At 37.9% G+C, this 27,949-nt stretch overlaps 1 long non-coding RNA gene across 4 annotated transcripts; it reads right to left on the bottom strand.

The window, feature by feature from the left end:
* Positions 1-1,176: 1,176 nt before the first annotated feature.
* On the bottom strand, positions 1,177-27,947 carry LOC147519227 (uncharacterized). 4 transcript variants are annotated; one of them, XR_015212085.1, is made up of 7 exons: positions 27,871-27,947; positions 26,269-26,331; positions 5,995-6,048; positions 5,261-5,380; positions 2,994-3,276; positions 2,719-2,764; positions 1,177-1,602 (listed from the first exon to the last, which is right to left on the bottom strand). It is a non-coding gene; the product is annotated as an uncharacterized LOC147519227 (long non-coding RNA). The 4 variants fall into 4 exon arrangements; XR_015212084.1 differs by lacking the exon at positions 27,871-27,947 and having other exon boundaries at positions 26,269-26,548; XR_015212083.1 differs by lacking the exons at positions 5,995-6,048; positions 26,269-26,331; positions 27,871-27,947 and having other exon boundaries at positions 2,719-2,788; positions 5,261-5,519.
* Positions 27,948-27,949: the final 2 nt, after the last annotated feature.

Below are 27,949 nucleotides of genomic sequence, written 5' to 3' on the forward strand. Positions count from 1 at the left end.
AAGGGATTGGTCTTCCAACCACATCAGCTCAAAGCAAAAAGGAAAAGACTTCCTTGTAATCTTACTGGTATCCTTCATAACAGCACGATGATTAGAAGTGAATTTGGGCAAAGCTTGTAATCTTGCGTCACTAAAATGAGAATCCCATTCCACATAAGAGATAAATCTGTCAAGCTTAGTCATCACCGGATTATTACGATTATCAGACCATATGTAACAACATAGTGTAACATGAATGTTGTAGTGGTAATTCACAATGTAACATCCATGTTGCAGTAAAGTTGACAATAATGCAACATCCATGTTGCAGTGAGAGTTGACAGTGGTTGTTGCAATTGTAATTGACATTGTGCAGTAGAAAACAATATGTAAAATCAAACAACAAACATTAGCAATTAAGCATCATGTTCATCTACGCAAAAAGCAAGTTCAACCAAAGCACAAAATAAAACAGAAACCAACATACTAGACTAATGTAAATGTATTTTCATTTTACAGTGTTGATTTCAATACAACACTCATGTTGCATTAGACCCAACACTCTCATCACTATCTCGTTGTTGCAATGTGGTGATGATCGAAACCGTAGAGTGTGAAATTATCACTGGGTTGAATGTTAATTAAAGGCAATGATTTTAAACATATATATGAAGATTAAAATTTAGTTTCTCACCTTTTTAGTAGTTGGTTGTCGTTTGTTTTGAGTAGCACTACACCAGAAATGGCCAAAAACGACGGTTTATTCCGTCCTAAATCGAGATTTGCGACGGAAGATAGTGTCCCAGACTCTGTCTCAAATAGCCCTGTCGTTAATATTTACGACGAGAAACAGTGTGATAAGTTGAATTAAAATTGCGACGGACATACGACAGTTTATGCCGTCGTGAAATTTAGGACACAAAAAACCGTCGTAAATCTACTTTACACCACAACAACTTATTTTCAAAACTATAACTCAACCAACCGTCGTACTTTTGTGTCCTAACTTTAAGACATGTATTTCCGTCGCATTTTGTTTTGGGAAGTCAATTAATGACAATATTCTCCGTCGTATTAGTTTAGAATAATTTTTTTTTGGTAGAATCTATTTTTTCCTAGACACGTACCCCTGCTAATTGTTACCTAATTTCAAATCATAAAATCAACTATACAAAAACTACATACTAAAACAACACATTTAAAAAATTGATCATAATCCACTGATAATAATTTCCAAAATTTACAATGTTCTCAAGTTTTTTATTGCCAACAACTAAGTTTTCAAAGCATACAAGGCATAATAAGAACATAATGAAAAAACAATTTAAAATTCACATCTTCATCACCTCTGTGCATGTGAATCACACAACCTTTCATAATGGTAAACAACTTTGAGAGTTTTCTAGAGATAGAACCAGCAGAGACAAACAACACGGTAGGAGTATTATCAATCCAGCGCCACTCCACACAAAGAAATGTAGCTAACTGCTTACCACCTAAGCAAAGACATTGTCACTAAAGTAAGCAATGTTTCATAACACTAAGCTAATACGAGTCTTTCGGCCTCATTAGCACTTGCAACATAGAGAGTAAGCTTTCAACCTTAAATATGAAAAAGAACTGCTGCCAAAAAAAATAAAAATTTATCCTTCAACACATGACAAGGCAAAAACTCTCTGCAAATGGAGTTATATACTGGTATCAAGTGCATGCAATCCAAAAATCATTATAAAGCATGTAGTTTCAAGCCTCCATCATGCACCGTACCACATAATCAGTAGACCACATTTCTACATTAGCAAGAAACATAGAGTATACCTATATATACCTCTAGCTAGTTAAATTCAAAGAATCACTAGCCAGGCCACTTACTTGGAAATATAGTCTAAAATGGTAGAGTCCCATAAGGAATTCATAACAAAGAAAAACAAGGAAAATGTTCTCTACCATTTCTAGCATTAGATAATCCAGAGTCCCACACATGGTTTGTCTTTAGCGTGTTGAGTGGACTGACAATCCAGCAAAACACACTAACAACACTAATCTAACCATTGCTTGCTACAAGAACAAATACACAAGTATCTAATTACAGTACTTTAAAAGAAAGAGCTATGCATGTACCTTTTTTTATAATTAGGATTGCACAAAGTAAACCAATATTAAATTAAGGGCAAAAGATGAAAAAAAATTGAGTTAAATATCATTAGATAGACATGCCATATGATGCTAAAAGGTTTACAAGATTATTGAAGTAGAAGGCATTATGTCATTTCGGCCCGACACTAGCAACTTTGGATCAACTCAAGCTCAAGATAATCACGTGAACGGTTCTAATCCAGTTAGTTTAACACAGAAACCACAACCTGTTAAAGCAAGTAGAGCATTAAGACTAAAACGCGTCTTAGAACCATAAAGTACTTCAAAATAAAAATATAGATAAGGCCCCGTTATACATTCTCTTATATTTTGCTTAACAAGGAACTATTTCTACCACTTAGTGTTTATAGCATGGGGCTTTAGTACTAAGAGAATTCAGACTAGTATGTATGCCATTAATGACTGTTCTGTTCCTTTTTTTTTTTTTTTTTAATAATTTTGTTTAGAGTCCACTTCCACTGAGAAGTTTGTTTATTTCATTTCCCTAGTATCCAAAATTTGAAGATATGCAAGGTAGCCTGTATTTTACTTCTATAACAAACACCAACTGGGTATAAAGGAGGTTTCGAAGAATTCTCTTACCTCGAGGTCAGTAGCACCATCTCCAATCATAACCATTGTCTTGAGCCTGCAAACCATAGCTTTCACATCACTACAATAAAATAACAAACAGTGGACTGATATTTAGTTTACTTCACAAAGTCTTTATCAGCCTTCCGTCTACGACAATAAATCGGGAATGACAATAAATCTTGTCTTTATTTTGGGATGACAATAGAATAAACTTCAATTCCAACAAAACAACTTAACCATACAAAAACATCAAATCTTTATAACAAGTTAATTGAAAAGCTCACCGGCTCAAGACTGTGCTGCTACTGCAGCTTTCCACAACTCTTTTATAAATGTGATGTGATTCTTGACCCTACTGCAAGCTTCTTTCATACTTTTGAATCCGGTGTTAGCAGCAAAACTTGAGGCTGCCATGTTTCATTGGCTAAAGTAATAGTCCCTCCACAAATTTGTATGCAGGTCATCACCAATCTTCCATTGAGTTCTGCTCTGAGCCTCAGTTTCAAGGATTCACAGTAGGAACAGCTTCGTTTCTGTGTCAAGCAGAACAAATCGTGGACCTTATGGCTGCACAGAGAGAAGTGTATTTTTTATTAGAATAGCCCAGTCTGTATGGTTGTACGAAAGAGATGAAAAAAACATGTTTATCACTCAAATCTACTGGTTAAGGAATCGATGAACTCTGTTACTGCAGACATGAATATCATTACTGCATGGAGTGTTAACACTAGGCTAAGAAGAGCTGCAAGAATAAGAGAGAGCAAGTGGTATCCACCAGATCCTCAGATTATCAAATTTAATTATGATGGTGCTTCAAGAGGAAACCCAGGACTAGCAGGTTTGGGTAGTGTGTTTCCCAATTCAGAGAATTCAGAGAACCGGACTCTACTCGCAATGGAAAACGACACTAGTCTACTAGCTATCAGGAGGAGTGTCCATTCATGGACACGAGTAACAATGAGTACTGCTGAGAAAATTTTGTATAACGGAAGGCCCCCATGGATAAATAAATGGGAGGCCCCCTATAGTACTTCTTTTAGGTTTGGCAAGCGCCATGAGGAGGATACACTATCCTACATTTTGGTAACAAACTATGTAAACTCTGCCTTCATTTATTTTTAATACAAATCTCCTGCTTACCTAGCGGGAAAAAACAAGGAATCTGGAAATTCTACAGCCAAATCCACCCATAACCCGAAAATAAACAAACACCACCCATTGCATAATATAGAATACACAAGAGAACAGATTTTATAAGAAATTACAAAGAAATTGTCAACTGCAATACATGTTCATTCTTTTGCACACAAAAACACAGTTCCTAACACCAAACAAAAAAATCCACCACTCAATCCTTCCAAAGCTCGATATTAAAAAGTATACCATCTTGTCCATCTATAAAATCACAGTAGAGTTACAATTTTAACATCAAACACAAAAAAAGATTCAAAAAAATTCTAAAAACAATAGAAAGCCACCTTGAACAAACCAACAACATGCTCTTCAAAAGCCATCAAGAATTTTTGAAGCGTAATTGTTGTGGTGGTAACTGGAGGATCTGAATTTTCAAGGTGGTTTCTCCTTTTCTTTTGTGTTCTATAATTCTACATAGTGTGCTGTCTGTTGTTTTGGTCAAAATCAGGTCAATTTAATTTAATGTTGCATGCTTTAAAGCACAACCAACAAAGACATGACTCGTGAGATGATCCCTCGGCCCAATAGGAATGAAAACTCAAACTCAACCATCTTATAGTTCCTCTCATCAAGAGGCCAATTAGTTTCTCGACACATAAGAAACTAATAAATATGTTCACATAAATAATAATTTTACAAACTAATACCTAAAAATCCACAACACAATTAAACATGCTACATAATCAGAAAATTTCTCATCAACCACCCTGAACGAAAACAGACGTATCTTTCTCAATATAGCTTGGAAAGAGACAAATCCAATTGGGTTTGAAACTAGACTCACAAAACTACAACTTACCTTAAGACCTTGAAAGCTAAATTTTATTCAGAAAATCACAGACGTTGACAGAACCTGCTGAACTGTCAGCACAAGAACTAATTCATCACTCTGAAGTAAAACAGTCATAACTATCACTATAAAACTTAGAATGGAACAAACCAAAATGGATATAAAACTGCACTCGAAAGTCTACAGCTTTTGTTCAGACCAATCAAGCAAATTCCACATAAATGTTTTAAGGAAGCCGACTAAACGCAGAAAATGGGCTGGAAAATCCTAGTTAACATAGCTGTGCTAAAACAGTTGTATCTTTTTCTATATATATTTGATTGAAACAAATCCAATTAGATATCAAAGTTAAGTAAGAGTTCTACAACTTCTATTTGAACCTCAAAACCTAGTTCCTACTCACAAATCCACACAAATCAGCACAATAGACCACAAAAAGGAAAGACAAACAAAACTAAGTTATCCTATTTGTCATAATTTCAAACTCTACAAACCCAAGTTTCTAAGTTTTAGAAACATATCAACCCCAAATCAATTTTAGCAGAGAAAACATGAGAATCAACTCACCTGAATCAAGTCTAGGCGAAATCAATTTCAAATCCGCCAATAATCAACTTGACTTACTTTTCTTCTTCAATTAAAACTTTAGCAATACAACTCCCTTGATGCTTGAATTCCACCTTGGTACTAATTACATGAAGAAGAAGAAGAAACCATCAATGAAAAGCGTCCCCTAAATCTGTTTTTCTTTTAATTAGTCATATCCGATAGATTTTCTAGAAAGAGAGAAGCGAATGGAGAGTTCTCGAAAGAACGTATGTTTTCTTTTCTAGCACAATCTCATGGGTTATTTCACTTGCCATGCATTAGTCCACCATAGACCCATTATCAAAAGTAGAGGCCCAACTAAATCCGACCCAAACAAATCCCAAAATTTGGGGTTTTATAGAAAGCCACCTACCAACAACGAGAATTATATTGCATGTTCTCTAGCTATTTCCAGTTAAAAAAGAGATACAAAATTAAGCTTATCCTATGATATCACCATGACCTCAATCATAGAAAATATAAGTTGCATCCACCTTTTGCAAAATAAGAACATAAAACTTATAAGTAAAACTGAAACTCGTGTCAAGCTTATTTCCGCAATAAATGTATACTTGAACAAGGCATTACATAAAGTAGGAGATGTCTGAGTGTATTGTGTGTTGACATATATAGGGTTAAAAAAAACTTTCGGTAATGAATTCCCCTAATATTGTTTTGTTTTTTTCTATTGGAAATAGGAGATTTAGACATACCATAAACGTAAAGACCCCAGAGGAAACAAAAAATGTGGCCTTCCAGCAAAAGATCTGCAAGGCATGCAAGTCAGAATACTTAATATGGTGATAAACCGCTCTTTTACACACACGTTTTATTTGGTTTTCAATTACTTATTTTCTTAAGTCCGAGGTCCACAGTCCAAAGTCCGAAATCCAAAGACCCAAGTCCAAAGTCCAAAGTCCAACGTCCGTATATTCGTACGTTTTAGTCAAGTACCTTACTCACGTGGGATGGGTAGGATAGGTCGAGTAAGGGATCATCCAAACCGTCGGGCTCGGATAGGTTCACAACTGGAATTACAATTTTTGGTGAGTAGGATTTTTATGTTTCTTTTTAGTTGGTTTTACTTAAATTAATGGTACTGCAAATAATGTAAATTACTACGGCGATTATATGTAGGTAAACAAAAATAGAGAAACAGGGAGAGAGTTACTCATGCTCATGCAAGAATCATTTTTCAACAGTTTTTATTACCAAATCACTACATCTCTATTTCGTCTCGTTTTCGGAGACGACGTCGAGTATTGATCCCTAGTGCATGCCCACATCTCTAGGTCGCATTTCACTAGCATAAGGAGTTTTCATAATACCGCATCTCTGGTATATTATTTCCGCTCCTAGCTCGATTTCACATCACCGGACGACCGAGAGAGTGTCGACACTGCAGAGTAGCCTTGAAGACATTTTAGATTACAGACCGTTTCTGAGCATCGGCCAATCCAACTTTGTATAGTCTCGATCATTTTGGGACCGGATGTCAATTCTATGCCTAATTCCTAAGTAGTGATTCTAGAATATTAACGAAGTCAATCCGATTTTCACATGAGCAAAGATAACCCTCCCCCGAGGGGATTAGCTCATCATCATAGAAGGAATAATAAAACTTGATGTATACATTAAGTAAATAAATGCAGGGGCGTAAATTAAACTAGAAAAGAAATGACTGTTATTAAGGGTAAAATAACTTACAATATTAAGCTGCTGAAAGGGAAATGACAAAATGTAAGTACTGAAGAAGAAAATACTAAGCGTAGCTAAAGCATTAATATGCTGAAGGAGGATATATGAAGACCCCCCTCACATATATATATAGGCTGGGGACCCTTCACGTGAAATCTTAATATCGAATCAGGTTTGGTTTTTAGCTAATTGAAAAGTTCAAAACTTTGAGAATCAAAGTTTTGTTTTAACCGTCTTAAATTTTTGTCTTTTTGCTGGATTTTATGTTTTGTTTGTTGGCTCATTTCAATTCAAACCACCTGGTTTGAATTGGTACGTGTCTTCTTTCTTACTAGGTGGTATCAATTTGAAACCATCCTTTGCCACCTGCCTATGCTGACTCATCATGCCTTCTGGGCCCGCAGAGTGTGTCCACTTAGTGTGTTAGTGGCGGCGCCGATTTTGGCGTTTTTACGACTTTTTGTCCTTACGCCAGTTAAATTCGCCCGGGTTGCTATGGCGCTTCACACTAGCCAACGCCGCGGCACCTAGATTTATCCGATTTGAGCTTCGGAAGTTTCCGCTTTTTATATGTGGGCCCGCTTCGCACTAGTTCTCGTTCTTTTTGGAAACTTCGGCTCTAGTCGCTTTGTTGGGCTTCACGGGATTGAGTGGGAATTCCAAATATTCCCCAGATTCCCAGTATTTGGCGACTTCACTAGCCAACGCCGGCATCTAGATTTATCCGATTTGAGCTTCCTAAGTTTGTTGCTTCTTTATATGTGGACCCGCTCCGCGACCGGTTCTCGTTTCTTTTGGAACTTCGGCTTCACGGGTCGAGTGGGAAACTTCAATTATTCCCCGTGAGATTCCCGTACTTCCGATGCATGTTTTATCACTATATTTATTTTAATTGCGGAATCCTCGCAAAAGTACGAAAAATATAATTATTACATGATTATTAAACACATAATCGACCAAAATGCTATGTCTCTGGGGTTTAATATTACAGTTTTGGTGCTTATCACACCACCCCAAACAACACTTTGCTTGTCCTCAAGCAAAGAAGAGACATTAAAACGATAAGTGGTCAAAAATGTGTTGTCTAAGCTAAATCTCATTTCACGAGTCGCGGTTGCATTGGCCGTATGCAACAAGGCCTTGAACCACTAGGAATTCCGTAGTGGACGAAGTTATAACCTCGTGAGAGTTTTCCGAGAAGATACTCACAAACTTCATTTATACTACAATGACTCAAGAACAAAGGCTTGTTTCCTTAATTAATCTCGGTATCTAGACATCTCACTAGCTTGGGGAAACAAGGATTTTTATTCTTTCAAATTTAAGTTAATATTCATACAATAATCAAAACATCTACGCATGAGCATGCATGCAATAATCTAATAATGAAATGTGAAAGCGGGGCCATTTCTCGATCCTTTGGATAGCATCCTTAATTAGGTTCTCACGTATGTGTCGAAAAACACAATTTCTCTTATATTTTTCCACTCGAGTTTTGCTATCTCAAGATTAAAAAGTGGGCACACGATTCCTCACATACTCAATGACAGTCAGAGGAGCCGAGGTCGAGAAGTTACAACTACTACTTATTATCATACTACCCTATTCCTAATTGAGCTAGAGGTCTTTATTAGGTGTTATGGGGCTTCAGTGGTAGTGTAGAAGAAAATGGAATGGAAAATTCAAAAATGCTAAGTATGAGAGAATAAGGTCTTCGAGATATTTATACTAGAGAATCCTTATTTTCTTTCCTGCTTCTAATATGGGTTTCCATACTTGAATTTTTCAAGCCTTTGTATTCCCTTTTGATTCGATCCTTGGGGGGAATTCTAACTTTGATTTTCTTTTGATTTTTGGAAACATATTTATATATTTTTTTCTTTTTCTTTTTCTTTTTCTTTTTTTTTGAAACAGGTAACTGATTTTGATTTGTGACAAGGTTTTTCTCTTCATTTTTCTGCACTTCATCCTATTTCTCATACTCATCATCTAGGTAGGCTTATTTATTTGTGGTTACTAGATGGGTAATGATTTTTTTTTTTTTTTTTTTTTTTTTAGAAAAAAAGATTAATGAAAGGTTCAATTAGGACGACTAGCGGTAAATTTTTTTTTTCTGGTGTGAATTTTTGGCTATATCGATCCAAAGAAGGCCTAAATTCTCGCCTAGGATTTGGGTAGTGATTAAGTAAGTAGACGTGTGAACTTCTCTATTCGGAAGAACTACTCCTCTGTGTCATTACTCATATATCACACATTTTGAGGCTTTTGGTTAGATTCTTACAGGATACACGGAAACTAAGTTGTCTAACCGTGGGTCCCGTAACTTCATCAGCTGTACATTAAATGATAGTCGGTGCATGAATGCTCATGAAAAGATGTAAAAACTATTGCATACGTATTAAATTAAGTTTCTAAGAACAAGTCCTAATTTTGATGCTAGGGTGAGATTTCTAAATATTTTTCATCATAGAAAGAGAAACGAGAATTTGTCACTAAATACGTTTATTTAGACATTAGGTAAACTATATACAATTATGCATGCCTAATTTTTGCAAAAGGTTCTCACCACCCCCAAACAGTCGGGCACTGTGTCCTCAAAGTGTTAAGAGGAAGAAAGAGTATACTTGAGAGGCTTTGAGCAAAAATAAAGCTGACATCTTCCACAGAAAGTTATTGTAACACACTATATATTATACATCATAAAAGTAGAAGCACACTGTTAGAGTAGCACACTGTTAGGTTATTTATTTATTTCACATCAAAACATAAAACAAATATGTACATGCATCAACTCACATTGCCCCATCCTTGAACTGGGGGATAGTCCTTCCTTGCCTCGTCCCTGTAGAAATGTCATTCCTTCGCATCCCGCCAATCTATCATAGCTTTCCAGACTTCACTCCACTTCCTCTTCTTTGCATTGTCTAGATGAGCTATCATTTTATCATCATCAGGGAAAGAACGAACCTTCTTAAGATACCTTGCAGGGCGTGTCCATGTCCTAAATCGCAAAGAACGAATTATCTTGTTTGTTGGACACATAGAGTCGACCTTTACCCAGTCCTGAAAGGTGGCTGCAAACTCGGGGAAGTATGTCCTCACTATCCTGCATGCCAGAATCGGGCGGGGTGATATAGTGTTGCCGAAAAGACCGAGCCCTTCTTAAGATTCTCAATTACTAGTTCAGAATGTCGAAGGTGGTATGCGTTCTTTGGGCCAACGCGATGGAATGTCTTACATGCCGACTTTGATGCGATGGAAAAATGCCAATCTCCCATGATGTTCGAAGAATAAATAACATGGCAGTTCCAACATTCATGGTCATAATTGGCTAGTGGAATAGTGAATTCGCCATCGGCCGCCTTTCGCACGCTTCTTTGACGTGGCAAGGCCATCGCCATAGCGGGCAGCAAAATCTTCCCTAGAGTAGTCATTAAGGTCATTCTCTATCATGTATTGGATGGGGAGATCAGGCTGAAGAGGAGGAAGGTCTAGAGCCATAGCCACTGTTGGCTCATAAAAGGCATGTCGGGTGTTACCAATACGTAGTGTAAACCCATTCAAAGGGAAACCCTAGACAGCTGGTAGATCTTTCATGTTATTATAAAAATAAGTTGCCAAACCTGGGGAGTATGTCTGCTCCGAGTGTAGAATGAGAGAGTTCCATCCAACTTGAGTGATGTAGTCTCTGAAAAGATGTCCATATGCCGGAGAATTCAGCAATGAATGGAAAGATTGTTCTGGAATCATCTTTGGAGCTTCCATCGTATGAAAAAAATTGTGACCTGTTTAGACAAGGATAAACAAATATTAGAGTATGATGAGAATAATTAAGTAAAAACAAATTGCCATACGAAAATTAAAGACTAAAGAAAATGATAAATAATATAAAATTGCAGAATTTAAATGGATTCATTGGCCCAAGTAACGGCGAGGATCCTTTTGTGGGAGGAATCCGTTTATAAGATTCTATATGTCAATAATCCGCAAATGTACTGTTTGCAACATTTTGTTTTCTCGTCCGGTAAATCTCTGCGTGGTTCTCCATTATGAGAGTGTGATTTGCCAAGAATTGGTTGTGGTCGCGGGCAAGAATTGTGCTTGTTCCTCTTCGCTTATTGTCCGCAGTCCCGAAATTCAAGAAGGCCGGTGATAATAATGTTCTCGACGCGTTTGAATAATGTCATCAGTCCTTGTTGAATTAAAGCGAAGCCCTTCCATTGGATTAAATACGTTGCATAATGCATTTTCAAGAAAATGATGTTGTCGGTTGGAACAATCTTCGCTTGGTCCCAGCATCGACATGGTTCTTTGCAACGCCGGGTTCCGTAATCCGTTCCTACATACTAAGTGAATGGTAAGAATGTTAGCTGCTCAAGAGGTGTATGAGGAGAAGTACTAGAAAAACCCCAATGTATCATGATAAGTGTCACAATGGTTGGTAAAGGAGTGACTTTTTCCCGCACGCGCGATCGTGATTCCGAGAAATTTAATAATGCAAAAATCATTGCAGTTAGTCCGCAACACCCGAGTAAATGGAGGAGTGGTTTGGTTATTTCGAAGTCTTGGGCGCGTGCGATGACATTATGAGCTACCCATTGGATCACGATAATTGGTTCTTTTGTAAAGATCTCGATAAACAATACGGTTTTTCGGTTGTATTCGCCGTGAAGGATAGTTGCAAACATCGATGCCGGATATTATCGAAAGGTGAATCCTAAAGGTGTACTCCTTGGTTTGTAATAGGAATTTGAAGTACCTCAGAGATGATTTCCATAGTCAATTCATGCTCGCATCCGTTAGCACGGACAAAGAATTGTCCGTTTTGGAAATAACCGCTTTTATAAAATAACAAGACCAATTCTCAGGAATAAAATGTTTGCTTATGGTGTAAAAGAGGGTACCATCCTCGACGTAATATTTCAGTGTCAAAAAAAGGATGAAAAAGACCATTTTGGAAATTTTTCATAAAATTTTGCTCAGGCACGAAACTTCGAGTGAGGGCCATTAAAGATGGAGTGGTGAACAATTATTTTGGAAAAAGGAAAGTTAAATTTTTGAGGTGTCTATCCTTGGTATAAATAGGCACCCATCCGAAAATGTAAAAGATACGTTTCGAGGTGTCACAGGGTAGTTTAGACCACGTGTATCTTCTAAGATATGCGCAAAAGTGGATGTAGTGTGGATGAGAAGAATGGGGCATGTGACAAGGAGTGCCCTTTTTTTTTTAAGAGAAGGAGAGTGTAAATGTTTTATTTACATACAAGGGAGATATATGTGAAAAACACTGGATGTCCAGGGGAGTCACTATCTTAAATCATAGACAACTGTCATGTCGGCTCTGGAGCGAACCCAATCCAGCCAGACTGTGGCTTCACCTCTATGTATTATGGGGTTAGGGCGGGGCGGTACCATCCCGACCGCGGCGCTTACTTCTGCCTAATAAAATTACCCTTTTTATATACGGCTATCCTCAAACCGCCCCAAGGGACTCAAAGTAACCAATTCTAGGGTTGGTCTGGTGGAATCCATTGCCCGTTTGTGTTCCAAGTATGCAACATCTGAGGTTTGACACGAATCCCATGTGCAAAACTTAATGCAAGGGAAAAGGTAACAAAATAAACATATTTACAAGGAGAGTCTTTTAACGTCAGATCCTCAAGACGAATCGAGTCTTTTAACATCAGATTCTCAAGACGAATCCCAACCTGTGGGAGAAATGGCGTGGCGACGAAGATTATCCTGCGCAGCTGGTGTTAAACAAAAGTATACCTTAAACTGGCTAGTATCGGATAGGAAGTTAGAGCCTAGACAGAAGGGTGTTTGGCAATGCATGCACCAGCCCATCCTTCGTGCACGTCGTTTACGAGCAAAAGAACTACGACCATTCCCTATTCGTGATGAGTGAGACTTACACCAAATGATTAGCTGAAGTTCGCGAGGTAGAAAGTAGAAAAGGGAAGAGAAGGAAGGAGGTGAAATTTTAGGTACCCATCGCTTATCGAAAAGGCACGCTTGCTTTCGTGTTGCGTAAGACATTTATACTCAGGTTACGTAAAGAGTTTTCGTGGACTAAGGTTCCGGCTTTGCAACCACACACTTCAAAGAACTTGAGATCATAAGATAGAAGATGGTCCGCTACCAAAATGGCGCACCCTCTATAGAAACAAGATTGAAAGACGCCAAACTAAAATCTCTAGTCCGTGTATACCGGATTCAAGAAGAAGAGTCCGCTTCAACATCCGGTGAGCGTAATTCATGGTAATGTTTTAGGCGTTGTCCATTGACTTGAAATTCAATTGTTATCTTTTGGATTAAGCAAAGAGATTGCCCCATATTGTTTCACGGTGACCGACACAATGAAAGGACCGGACCATCGTGTTTTCAATTTACCGGAAAGATGTGTAATCGGAGTTGTACAAGAAAACTTTTGGCCAATTTTGAAATCCTTACGCGAAAATGTGCTTGTCGTGCACTCTTTTCATATTAGCTTTGTAGGATTTCGAGATCATAAGCATCACTCCGAATCTCCTCCAACTTTAATTTAATTGCAGTTTTTAAGCTTCTAGCGCCCCGATGATGATATTGTAATTGAGGGTTTTGATGGCCCAAAAGGCACGATGCTCAAGTTCAACCGCAGATGACAAGGTTTTTCAAAAATAATGCGGTAAGGAGACATCTCTATAGTGTCTTAAATGTTTGCTCGGTATGCCCACAAGGCATCCGATAAGTTTTAGAGACCAAATTTTTCTTGATGGGTTGACAGTTTTCTCCGAAATAAACTTTTCTCTCTGTTGGAGACTTCCACTTGGCCACTCGTTTGTGGGTGGTATGGAGTAGCAACCTTGTGAGTAACTCCATATTTCTTCATTAAAAACCCAAAAATTTTGTTACAAAAATGTGTACCCCCATCACTGATGATAGCTTTGGGAACACCAAAACGAGAGAAAATATTTTCTTTTACAAATCTCACGACAGTCTTATGGCCATTTGAGCGACATGTGAGTGCCTCAATCCATTTGGACACATAGTCTACAGCGACTAAAATGTATAGAAAACCTTGAGAAATAGGGAAAGGTCCCATAAAATCAATGCCCCAAACATCAAAAATCTCCACAATCAAGATAGGATTTAGGGGCATCATATTTCGTTTGGTAATTCGACCTAGGTGCTGACAACGAATGCAAGCGATGCAATGTTCGTGTGCATCGCGAAAAAGGGTAGGCCAGTAAAAACCACATTGTAACACCTTGGCCGCAGTTTTTTCCACCGAAATGACCTCCGCAAGATTGTTCATGGCAAAAGGATAATACGTCGGTGTGTTCCCGGTCGGAATGCAAATGATGAATGAGTTGGTCGGAACAATACTTAAAGAGGTAGGGTTCATCCCGAAATAATATTTTACAAATGGATAAGAACTTTTATGATCGAGACGCGACCAAAAGGAGGGGACTTCCTCGAGAACTAAGTAGTTAACGATATCCGCACCATGGAGATGAGAAAATAGAGTACAAGTATTCGATGCAGGAAGGAATCACCGATAGCTTCGAATCAATCACTATCGATGTCACCAACCAGCCTTGATAAATGGTCGGCTACGACATTTTCGGTTCCTTTCTTGTCTTTGATTTCCAGGGTGAATTCTTGTAAGAGAAGGATCCAGCGGAACAATCGTTGTTTTGTGTCCTTTTTCGCGAGTAAGTACCGAATTAAGCATGGTCGTTAATACCACGATGGTCGATGTTCCAACTAGGTAGGGCTTAAACTTATCCAAAGCATAGATAACTGCTAGGAACTCTTTCTCAGTTGTGGTATAATTACGTTGAGCGTCATTAAGAGTTTTACTAGCATAGTAAATGACAATGGGTTTGTTGTCACGCGCCGTTGGCCTAGCACGGCACCAATAGCAAAGTCGCTTAGCGTCACACATCGGGTTCGAATGGTTGAGACCAATCGGGGTTGAATGATAGGAGCGAGAGTCGAGCCGGTTTTAGAGTATCAAAAGCTTGTTTGCAATTGAAATTGAAATCGAATCTCAGATCCTTAAGTAGGAGATTGGTTAAGGGTCGAACAACTTTAGAAAAATCCTGAATGAATCTCCTCAAAAACCACGTGGGGCCTAAAAGGCACGGATATCACTTAATGCGTTGGGAAAGGTAAATGCGAAGCAATTTTAACAATTTTAGCTTTATCGACCTCTATCCCGCCTTTCAAACATATGACCTAGAACAAGTCCTTTGGTAACCATGAAATGACACTTATCCCCCAATTGAGTACCAGATTTTTCTTCTCTTGTGCCAAGTTAATACTTTAGAAAGGTTGGATAAGCAAATCGTCAAAGGAATTTCCGTAAATTGAAAAGTCGTCCATGAAGATTTCCATATAATGTTCCACCATATCACTAAAAATGTGAAGCATGCAAATTGGAAAGTGCCCGGGCATTACAAAGACCAAAAGGCATTCGCCTCAGTATGCAAAGGTTCCAAAGGGACACGCGAAAGTTGTCTTTTCTTGATCGGGCGGGATCGATGACAATTTGGAAGTATCCGGAATAGCCATCAAGAAAACAAGAGTAAGCATGACCGCTAAACGCTCTAGCATCCGGGTCAATGAAATGGGAGAGGGAAGTGATCTTTACGGTTCCGCATTAAGTTTGCGATAGTCAATGCAAATTCTCCATTTCAAAGGAATGCGAGTGGAGATGCACTCACCATTTTCATTTTGTACAACTTGAATGCCGGACTTTTTGGAACAACGTGGACAAGACTAACCCAGTCACTATCCGAGATAGGGGTATATGATACCCGCGATCAAGTAAACGTAAAACTTCCTCTCTCACTACTTCCTTCATGGCGGGATTAAAGCGGCGTTGTGGTTCTCGCGATGTCTTTGTGCCGCCATCAAGATGTATACGATCGCGTGCATATGCTAGGGTATATTCCCTTGATATCATCTAAGGACCATCCGATAATGAGCGTGTTCACGAATGACATGAATCAAACGTGCCTCCTCGTCGTAGTCAAGTGAGCGTAAATTATTATAGGGTGACTACCATCGAGATCGAGATGCACGTGCTTCAAATCGGGGTAGAGGTTTTAAATCTGAGTTGGAGGGTTGGGGATCAAGGATTCGTGAGGATCATTTCTTCAATGGAAAAGAGCGAATCCGGTTCTTCAATCGGTTTGCACCGAAGCATTAGTGGTCAAATAGTGGTAATCGACTCTAATAATGCATTGACATCCCTTATGTAATGAAGTCATCGCCAAACTCGGATTATCAAAAGAAAGAAATTGGTGTACCTCGTCTGGGGGAAAAGAGTTTCTGAAATAATCATGTTCCAGATTATCAACCAGGCTAATCTCACCCTCCATTATAGGATCGGGAAACTGTTTCATTAATTTGAATACGTTGAGTTCGACAGAAAGGTTCCCGAAAGACAATGTCATTGAACCGTCCGACAATTTATGAGAGCTACCGGGTAGTTGGCAAGGAAAGGACGCCCCAAGATGATAGGCATGGAGTCACAGGCTACTTCAGTATCTAGAATGACAAAATCAACTGGGTAGTAAAAATCTTGGACCTTTACTATAACGTTCTCTACTATGCCCTTTGGGTACTTGATGGAGCGATCCGCGAGTTGCAGAGTCATATTAGTAGGTTTTAATTCATGAAGACCTAACTGCTTAAATAAGTAGTAGGGAAGTAGGTTAACACCGCACCTAGGTCTAAAAAGTGCAATGGCGGTATACTTGTCGCCAAACGCATGCATGGTACAGGTTGGTCGACACGGGTCCTTGTACTTTACCACACCATTGGTAGTGGTAATCGAGGGAAACTGCTCAGTGAGGAACACTTGTTGAGGTACATTCGTACGTCGCTACTAAAAGAAGGGCTTTTTGTGTCACTTTTTAAGTGACACAAGAAGTCACTTGTGTCACTTTTGAAATTAATTCTGAAGTGACCTATAAGCCCCCGACACATAAAGTTCTACCAAAAGTGACACAAAAGTCTTACTAAATATGTCACTTTTTGTTAATAAAAGTGACACTTAAGAATAGCCTCTTGGGTCACTTTTAAGAAAGAGTGTCACAGTGCTTGTCAAAAGTGACACTAGTTGCATCCATTTTGGACCAGAGTGGGACATAATTTCATCAAAAGTGACACATTAAGTATACTAGTTGTGTCACTTTTGGACCAGAGTGAGACATAAGTACATCAAAAGTGACACATTAAGTATACTAGTTGTGTCACTTTTTGGACCGTGAGCGAGACATAAGTGCGTCCAAAAGTGACGATTAAGTGTACTAGTTGTGTTGTCACTTTTTGGCCGAGCGAGACACAAGAAATCGCGTCCAAAAGCGACACAAAAGCCCCTTTTTTTTGTGTCACTTTTGGAATCAACTCCATGTAACTTGTATGAAAAAAAAAGCGACACATAAAAGTGGTCAATTGTGTCACTTTTAATAGATATTATGTCACTTTTTCCAAAAGTGAGACAAATGAAAATAATTTTTTTAAAAAACTTTTTCTCATTTTTGTATTCGATCGTATTCATTTCTTAACCTGCATCCTATACGTCATAACCAAAATCCCATTAACCTGCTTTATGACAGAAACAACATCCACATACATTTATCAAAACATCCCAACCAAAATCACTTTAACCTGCTTTATGATACGAAAACAACATCCACTCGAGAAGAAAAAAACAACATTCAAAATAATTAACTTCTATTGATTTCATCGATCAAACCAAGTATTTATGATCTAGTTTGACTCCCAACAAAAGAAGTCATTCCAATACCAAAAGAATCACAATTAAAAAAAAAATAAAAAATAAAAAAACTACATAGCGCCAATACTATCCTAGCAATATCTTAGCATGTTGTGCGCACTTCCAACACCAAAAACCTAGCTGCCATCTATTCATCTGTTAATCGATCCATGCACTTGCATTATATCATGAAGTCATCATTCCACTATGACTAGTATATAAAATAAAAAAAACAAGTGGATCAAGAAGGGTATATTGCACAAGTAAGAAAAAAAATCGATAAAAAAAGTAAATATAAATAAAGAAAGGGAAAATATGGAAGTCCACTTTCCCAAATTAATTACTCAGATAAATTGTTGGATAAAGTCGATGAATTCAAGATGAACTTCATCTATTTCAATGGTGTAACTCTTCTTGCTAGAGAACTCCAATACCTATTCGACGAAAAATATATTATAAATATTATGAAAATGAATAATGCAGGCAATACATTGCCTACCATATTTACACATGCACCAATTTATAAGCTAGCTAAGACTATATGAAAAAGAATGCTACTTTACAGTCACCTTGTTTTTGAGTGGTGGACCAGGATCTTATACTAAATCTCGCATAAAACGCAATACATAATATCCGCATACAATCCCCCCTTGTTGTTGTGGGCACTACACATAATTAATACTTGCATTAACACATACACAAATTGAAAGATATTTTGTATTGTATTCCAAAGAAACTAAACTTACTGTCACATAGTTCCAATTTGGATTTGGATTCATCTTTTCCTTTCCTTTGGACATATTTGATGTCTTGATCGCACTGAAAATGCATTTGTTTCATCCTCATTATTTTCAAGATAGAATCAAATATACAATGAAAAATACAATAAATAAATAATAAACTCACATAGTTGTTAACATCTCCTTGATATTGTTGCAATGCATGCATGACTGGATGACCAGTTCAACCTTTCCAAACCATGCAGTTGATTGAGTGTAATAAGAGGAACACTACTAAGAAAATCTGCCCAGACTTTGTGGGTTTCTTCTAAATAGTACTTTGTGGGTTTCTTCTAAACAGTAGCCTATCACAGGACTCATTCTTGAGTTGGTGTTTGTGAGCATCAATCAAAAGCTCAAATACCATAATGACCTACCTTTCCATTAAGACGTATTCTCTACGCAGGTACATAAACTAGATAGTAATAAAAACAGTTTTTCCTACATACACATTCAAATTATAACATACATCGATACAAAAAGCGAACGAGTAAGATGAAAATAAGAAACATAAGTATGCCTCTCTTCCATGGACAAAACAGGAGGCCCTTTATTAGCAATAATCTCCTCCTCACTAACAACCCCAACAACCAACACATTACCCAAAGCCTTAGCTTGTCTCAAAGCATTAGCATGACCATAATGCATAAGATCAAAACATCCATCCATATAAACCTGTACAAGTTTGTTCCCATATTTTTTTTTATGAAAAATTTGTAAATCTTTACACACAAAAAGATGATAAGGATAATTTACCACTTATACAAGTGCATTTTATAATTTATATAGCAAACAAATTCTATGAACTCAATAACATAATGAACTTGATTATCAAGTCAAACTATCATAAACATCTCCCTATCCATCCCTCTCTCTCTTCTCATCCATCAAAGTTTAAACTCATTCTGAAACTAATAATCACGACATCAAATGCAGGAAGTATTGGGAGTGTTGTAAATCTTTAGTAGCATATTATGTTATAGCCTAATGGCATACTTGTAAGCCTAAGGGTCTTAGAACTTTATAAAGTACAAAATTATTTTATCAGGCATCGTGGCACATGTACACATTATCTATTCATCACCTAAACTTAGTACTTTTTGCTTTTTCTTTCTCTCACACTCCGCGTGCTCTATTTTCTAAAGTCATCCCTCATGCCAATACATCACCATTTGGTAAGAGAGTCCAAAGAATTTTTCATGACAAATTATGTGAGCTTCAACGCATTATTTGCAATTGTAACTCTCAGCAGTCTTTGTGGGTGTCTCCCACTCTCAAGGCCCTTAGGTACTTCAGCTTTGATCAAATTGTAAGAGATCAGGATGCAGCGGTAAGGTAAATTCATTTTCTCTTGGGCTATAGTGTAAACTTCTCACAGTATGCTAAATGAAATTTCTTTTGCTTTACTGCCCCTTCTAAAAAAATGCTCAGTATAGTATGTTTATCATAATATTCATGGCAATCTAATAAATTTAATATTTGCAAATATCATATATACGTTTAGACGAGTTATGTATGGGACTTTCATCACCAGAAGAAGATGATAAGGATAATTTCACTAACAGAGAAAAAGGGGCACTAAGAGTAAATTCATCATACTCTTACCTTGCGTGGATACATAATCAGGACAAGTAACAAGCAGATTAACAATACTTTCTTCGTGCGGCCTGATATAATCAGCAAAACTCTTCAACAGGTACGTTAAAAAAGAAATTGTCTGCAACAAAAAGGATGAAGGAAAACATTGGTACACAAATGAAAGAAAATAACTTTGATAGCTAATCTGTCATGATCCCAATACTTTTTTTTTTCCAGTTAGAGTGAGATGAGGTATAGAACCAAGGTTTAGAGTATCGACAACTACACACTCTACATGGTTTGCAGTTGGATGTAATTATTTCTCCTAAACATTGTGCTATTCTATGTTATCAATTACCAAGTTGCAAATTAAAAGACTGAAACAGGGCAACTTGAATTAGTAAAGCAGTAATGTGGCAAACATACCTTGACTTGCACGCCCTTCAATTCAATGAAATGGTTATTCAAATGAGGAGGAACCGATTCAGGACCAGGAACAGATATCGCCATAACTATCAATGGCAACAAATGTGGAATATTAGTCTGTACAACTAAAATAGAAACATCACGACCAACGGACTCCCCGTAACAATCTTAAAAGAACGAGGGATGGACGAGAGACCGCTGGCTTGGGCGGGAGAGCACGTGTAGTGTTAGACCGCCGGTGAGATTTAGTTGGGCTTGGGAGGAAGAGTCCCTTCAGTGTTTTTGCGAGAGAGTTTTTATTTTTTTTCTTTTGTTTATTTTTTTCTTTTTTAACCCCAAGTGTTCTTTTATTTGAGGTTTAGTAAGTTAATTCTTTGTGGGAGGAAACCTAAAAATATGGGATAAGGCAATTACTTGTGTGTCGCTTATTTATTTCGATAATTTATTAATTTTGTTTTCGATTTTTTTACACCCAGAAGACACAATAAGACAAACCACTAGTGTCACGTTCAATTAATGGGACACAAAAAAAAATTTACTTGTGTCACTTTTCCTAGAAGCAACACATCAGCTCTCATTCTATAAAAAAGTGACACATCAAAACTCTGTGTGTCACTTTTTTCTAATAAGTGACACGAGACAAAAAAAATAAGTGACACAATAAGCCCTTCTTTTAGTAGTGGTGGTGCACATGTCCTTCAAAAACTTGGCATGCTTGGGCAAATGCTTCAGCGCATCTAGGAAAGGTAAGTTTATGGTCAAATTTTTGAAGGTTTCACGGATCTCATCAAAATGTTCATCATGTTTGTTCTTTACCAAACGGGCAGGGAACGGAGCTTTTGGACGGAATCGTGTATAAGGATCAGTGGCATCTTTCCCTAGGGACGTAGGTGTAGATTTTGAAGGTACAACTTCGTCCGTTATAGGTTGCGAGGTAGGAGTTGGAAGGACGTCAGTCGTGACTTCCGTCGATTCCTCGTCTGGCATACGTATATTATTATCGATGGTTCGGCCAGAACGAAGAGTGGTAATGGCATTTACCTCACCCTGGCTTGGATTACTAGGTCCTGGTGCATTGTTGAGTTCAAAGGCAGTGTTTGTAGGCTTAGGGTTTGGAACTTCTTGGCCAGGGAACACGCCCTTTTGACTTTTATCCTGGGCTAACAGCTGAAGAGACTGTTGGATAGAAGCTAGGATTTGATTCTGTTGATTCATGTATGTCAGGAAAGTTTCAGCCGTTTTATCGGCTGTGGATTGTACCAAAGGAGTAGCAGGAACTAGTTCACGGTTATTATTCACGAGTTGATTTTGGTAGCCATATCCTTGGTTAGTGGGAACAAAGTTGCGGTTGTTTTGGTACCCCATATTTGCGTTGTTGGGAAAATTACCTTGCCCTTGCTGAAATTGTGGAGGATTTCCTTGACGATAGGAATTGTAGTTCGCGGGTGGTCGTGATGAACGTTGTTGCCACCGAAGGAGCTTGTTGTTGGACAGGGGGTGCCCAAGCTAAGTTCGGATGTTGTCGCCAAGGTGCATTAGGGATGTTGAAAGCACAAGCCTCTTCAGAAGGTTGGGGAGGACACTCATATACCAAAGGACAATAAGAATCGGCGCGCTTTCGGGACTTAAACAAAGAGGGCATGGGAAAGCATTGGCGACCATGACCGTTTTGGGTTTTGTTCATTTACTTGTCTTGAAAGAGCATCGACCTTTTATTTAGGGACTCGATTAGAGTTTTTAATTCGGATCGGTTTGACCTCGAACATAGACGTAACTTTGGTGGGAGTGTCTTTAGAAGATCTAGAAGAATCGGTGTTTCCCCAATGGGTGCTTCGTGAGGCCTGTTTCTCAAAAAAGTGTATGCTTCATGGCGCCCTTGTCCATGAAACAACCGCCGCTCATGATATCTAATGTTTCCTTTTGATGGTCGAGAGGCCATTAAAGAATGAACGGACTAATACAAATGTGTCGAAGTTGATGATGGGGACATTCGAGAAGTAGATCAAGAATTTGCTCCACGCTCGAAAAGGATTCCCGGGGTGCTTTGGCGAAAGAATTGAATCTTTTGAAGCATTTCGTAGTTTTTCTTCGAGTATAAAACTTTATCATGAATGCTTGAACAAGTTTGGCCCATGTGTCAATGGATTGGCGGGCGCTTGTCCGGGCGAGCCAAACCGAAGCTTTATCGACTAAGGTGAAGGGAAACAACCTAAAAAGACTTGTTCGTTGGTAACGGTCGGATGGCGGAAAGTGGTGACTACTTGTTGCATTCAACGAAGATGATTGTCACGGTTTTTCATGGTCTAACCCATGGTAAACAGTAACAAACCGAAAATGTTTGGCGGAATACTGAAAATCACCTACAATCGTGATCGAAGTTTAATACGTGAAGCGTGCCCTTCCTCGTAAAGCGAGATAGAAATCGAAGGGGTTTCTCAGGAGATTTTCCTCACCATAATTAAAGGAGATAATGGCAACGGAGATGTTTGACAAGGTTGATTTACGGAGGAGGAACTATGCCTAGGAGATAACATAAACAGTTGTTTTTTGTATTTTCGACGATGGTATGTAAGTTCTAATTCCTTATGTTTACCAGACCGTAGTCTCATACAAGTATAAATTTTGATTTAAGGCTCATAAGGAACAAATAATGACTGGAGGTCTTAGAATTTAGGAAGGAGGGAGTCGGAGCACGTCTTCCTGAGCTGTTGCTAACTTGAGCAGGGAAGCTAGGATAACGTGTGAATATTCCAGCAGCCAGGTCACCTGAGAGAATTGAGAGAGGTTGTTTGTGCTAGCACGTTCCTTAATTAGGCAACCTCAATTTTTTTCCAAGTTTCCTAGGCACTGATGTAATAGGATGATGATTTATGATGGTGTATTATGCGGGGTGTTATTAAGATGATTAAGATGAAATTTTAATTACTATGATTTTTTATTTTTTATTTTATTTTTATTTATTTTTATTTATTATTTATTTATTTTTTTTTATTTATTTATTTTTTAATTTACGTAATTAGTGTATTATGGAGACGTGATTACGAAATATGCAATTAAAAATGATAGATACCAAAATAGAAACTAACTAACATATACTAGTTTACGCAGAAAGTCTACTCATGCAAATCTATATTACTTATACGTGCAACTATATGTAACTTATACGTGAGCTAGGGGAATGTCGAGAACGAATTCATGAAATTGAATACCGTGTATGTGAATTGATGTAACATACACATACAAAAATATTCTAAGCAGGTGGTTTGACGCTACGCATATATCAAAATATATTCGAATCATATTAATTGTGTTACGTGAATATGTAATGACGAACCACCTTTACATGCACGGAGTTCTCATGTTAACATACAAATATAGAGGTAAAACAGGTTATAGCGAATAATATCCTCGACAAAGTTTGAGGAGTTTAAGAGTTTGAAACCTGGCGTCCTGCGATTCCTCGTATAGCGATCGACTACTCCCGAGCTAGAAAAACAGGACCAAAGAGCCCAAAAGAGTACTGAAAAGGAAAGTGGCATGTACCTGAAAACCGGAGTGTTGATACTCCAGGTTAGTCTCGCGTGCTACTAATTCAGTCTCGCCTCGAGATTCTTTTATCCGTTCAAGACTTCAAGTTCCTACGCACTACTTAAACTGTATAATAAAAATAAACAAAAACTAGGTTCACGTGATATTTGTTAGTAGAAAAAGTTAGGGTAAAGAGTTACAGTAAAGAGTTAGTATTGTAATAGAAATGAAAATTAAAAAGGTGAGGAGATAGGGGGGGGGGGGTTTTATGGATGTATTCCAGTTATTACGTTAAGTCCAGAGTCCTTCGGCGTGCAGTGGCGCCATTTGATAAACCACTCTTTTACACACACGTTTTATTTGGTTTTCAATTACTTATTTTCTTAAGTCCGAGGTCCACAGTCCAAAGTCCGAAGTCCAAAGACCCAAGTCCAAAGTCCAAAGTCCAACGTCCGTATATTCGTACGTTTTAGTCAAGTACCTTACTCACGTGGGATCGGTAGGATAGGTCGAGTAAGGGATCGTCCAAACCGTCGGGCTCGGATAGGTTCACAACTGGAATTATAATTTTTGGTGAGTAGGATTTTTAGGTTTCTTTTTAGTTGGTTTTACTTAAATTAACGGTACTGCAAATAATGTAAATTACTACGGCGATTATATGTAGGTAAACAAAAATAGAGAAACAGGGAGAGAGTTACTCATGCTCATGCAAGAATCATTTTTCAACAGTTTTTATTACCAAATCACTACATCTCTATTTCTCCTTTTTTGAGACGACGCCGAAAGTATTGATCCCTAGTGCATGCCCACATCTCTAGGTCGATTTCACTAGCATAAGGAGTTTTCATAATACCGCATCTCTCGGTATATTATTTCCGGCTCCCGGCTCGATTTCACATCACCGGACGAATTGAGAGTCATCGACACCGCAGAGTAGCGCTGAGACATTTTGTCGCTACAGATGAAATAGTATGGAGCATCGCCATCCAACTTTGTCAGACGATCTCGGTCATTTTGGGACCGGATGTCAATTCTATGCCTAATTCCTAAGTAGTGATTCTAGAATATTAACGAAGTCAATCCGATTTTCACATCGAAGCAAAGATAACCCTCCCCGGTGGGGATTAGCTCATCATCATAGAAGGAATAATAAAACTTGTGTATACATTAAGTAAATAAATGCGGGACGTAAATTAAACTAGAAAAGAAATGATCGTTATTAAGGGTAAAATAACTTACGATTATTAAGTCACCGAAAGGAAATGACAAAATGTATGTACTGAAGAAGAAAATACTAAGCGTAGCTAAAACATTAATATGCTGAAGGAGGATATATGAAGACCCCCCTCACATATATATAGGCTGGGGACCCTTCACGTGAAATCTTAATATCGAATCAGGTTTGGTTTTTAGCTAATTGAAAAGTTCAAAACTTTGAGAATCAAAGTTTTGTTTTAACCTTCTTAAATTTTTGTCTTTTTGCTGATTTTATGTTTTGTTTGTTGGCACCATCCTTTGCCACCTGACTATGCTGACTCATCATGCCTTCTGGGCCCGCAGAGTGTGTCCACTTAGTGTGTTAGTGGCGGCGCCGATTTTGGCGTTTTTACGACTTTTTGTCCTTGCGCAGAGTTCGTTGCCCGGGTTGCTATGGCAGCTTCACTAGCCAACATCGGCACCTAGATTTATCCGATTTGAGCTTCGGAAGTTTCCTGCTTCTTTATATGTGGGCCCGTTCTGCACTAGTTCTGTTCTTTTGGAAACTTCGGCTCTAGTCAGGCTTTGTTGGGCTTCACGGGGATTGAGTGGGAATTCCAAATATTCCCCGTATTCCTCAGATTTTGGCAGCTTCACTAGCCAACGTCGGCATCTAGATTTACCCGATTTGAGCTTCGGAAGTTTGCTGCTTCTTTATATGTGGACCCGTTCCGCACTGGTTCTGTTCTTTTGGAACTTCGGCTTCACGGGGGTCGAGTGGGAAACTTCAATTATTCCCCAGATTCCTCGTACTTCGATGCATGTTTTATCACTATATTTATTTTAATTGCGGAATCCTGCAAAAGTACGAAAATATAATTATTACATGATTATTAAACACATAATCGACCAAAATGCTATGTCTCTCGGGGTTTAATATTACAGTTTTGGGTGCTTATCATATGGTAGATGCATTATCTATGCAAACAATATGACAGAAGCATTACCTATGCAACTCTAGTCCACACATTAAACTGGACCAACTCCAAAAAGAGTATGCTTTGGTTTGTCTGAATCAAATAGAACCCCAATTGAATACAAAGTCAGCACACAATAACTCCAAACCCATATTATGTAAAACAGAAATGATTGACTTGGTCAATGAAGATGATATAAAAAGCATGGACTAGATAACACTTATTCATTGGAAAGAAATAGATTCCTTTTTTACTTCCCCGACCCCAAACAAAAGAACATTAATTAAGAGCTTGAGAATCCTGTTATTTGTCATACAACTGTTTTTAAATCCCACCCCCCCCCCCCCCTCTTGGCAAGGCTCTTTAGCTATTCAATGGGATAAAGTAAAAAACTAGTTTGTTTTCAGATGCATCAACCCATAAAGATATCACCCACGATCTTCTTATAATCCCACAATACCACGCTTTCAAATAGCACAACTTAAGTGAAGCTTCATTAGATATCGAAGTTAATCTCGATCTACAAACTTGATAATATAAAAACTTCAAGAATCAACAATTAGACTAAGCAAACAGCTTGATGATATACAAATAGTTGCAAAGATTCAAGTAAGTAAATAAATTTAATGACAACAATGCCTACACAAGAAGGCTTTGACCAAATAAAAAAATCCGACCGCCTAAGAAGCATGATGAGCTGCTACAATGAGCATCCTTGTCACACTAGCAATACAAGAAAACCGAAAGCACAACAAAGAAATAAGCCTCCCCCCGGATACAAGGCCTAAGCCTGGGGCACCACTACAAACTCACAGACAACACTTTCAACCCGTAAACCCCTCGGTTACATGACTACTTGTTCCTGTTTCTTTTATGAAACCCAACAGTTCACACCCCATCTTCAACTACCACATCCACTATATTGCAAGATCTTTTAAAAATTCACTCAAATGAAGAATCAAGACATAACAGGGTATTTTCATAGACAAATTAACTAAGATGACTAATATCATATAAGAAAAAGAAGATATATATTAGTATAAAAGATTAAAGGCTTAAAGCCTATTCATAACTACTCTATATATCGAACAATACTGAACATCCATGTCACGAGGAAACAAACCATCAGTAACGCTCTTTCTTTTTTCCAATATATAAAAATGCAAAAAAAAATCCACGCAACAATAAAAACAATACGTAGAATAGAATGAATTTACCAGTATACAAAATTTCCCACGGCAAAAAGATATGCATCAACAAATATATTTATATACAAACAATTTAAGAGAAGAACAAAGTAGAAATACACTAAAAAAACTTACTTTTCGATCTCAATAAAAACCTAGCTTGTAGTACGAATCGAACTGAAATAAAAATCCCTTTCCGAACTAGTTTAAGTGCGTGTCAATCAACCCCAATTAAAGTGAAGACTTTAAGATGAACTAAGAAGTGAGGGTGCGAGGGGAACTTCCATTTTTAATTGTTTCGGAAAGTACGTTGACGGTTATATTTTTTGGTAAGTTATTAATTTTGGTTTTCTTTTTTTTTGGTTAAATTTTTGACAGTTCAGCAAACCCCATTGAATCCATAATAATAATAAAACAAGAAGAATGAAAAAGGGAAGAAATTTACCTCGATTTGGAGAATGAACTTTGATTTGAGTGAACTCTGGCAAAATAAATTTACCCATTTCAGTTTAACAAACAAATAT

This window comes from Coptis chinensis, chromosome 2 (genome assembly GCF_015680905.1).
Source record: "Coptis chinensis isolate HL-2020 chromosome 2, ASM1568090v1, whole genome shotgun sequence".
NCBI classification, from domain to species: Eukaryota; Viridiplantae; Streptophyta; class Magnoliopsida; order Ranunculales; family Ranunculaceae; genus Coptis; species Coptis chinensis.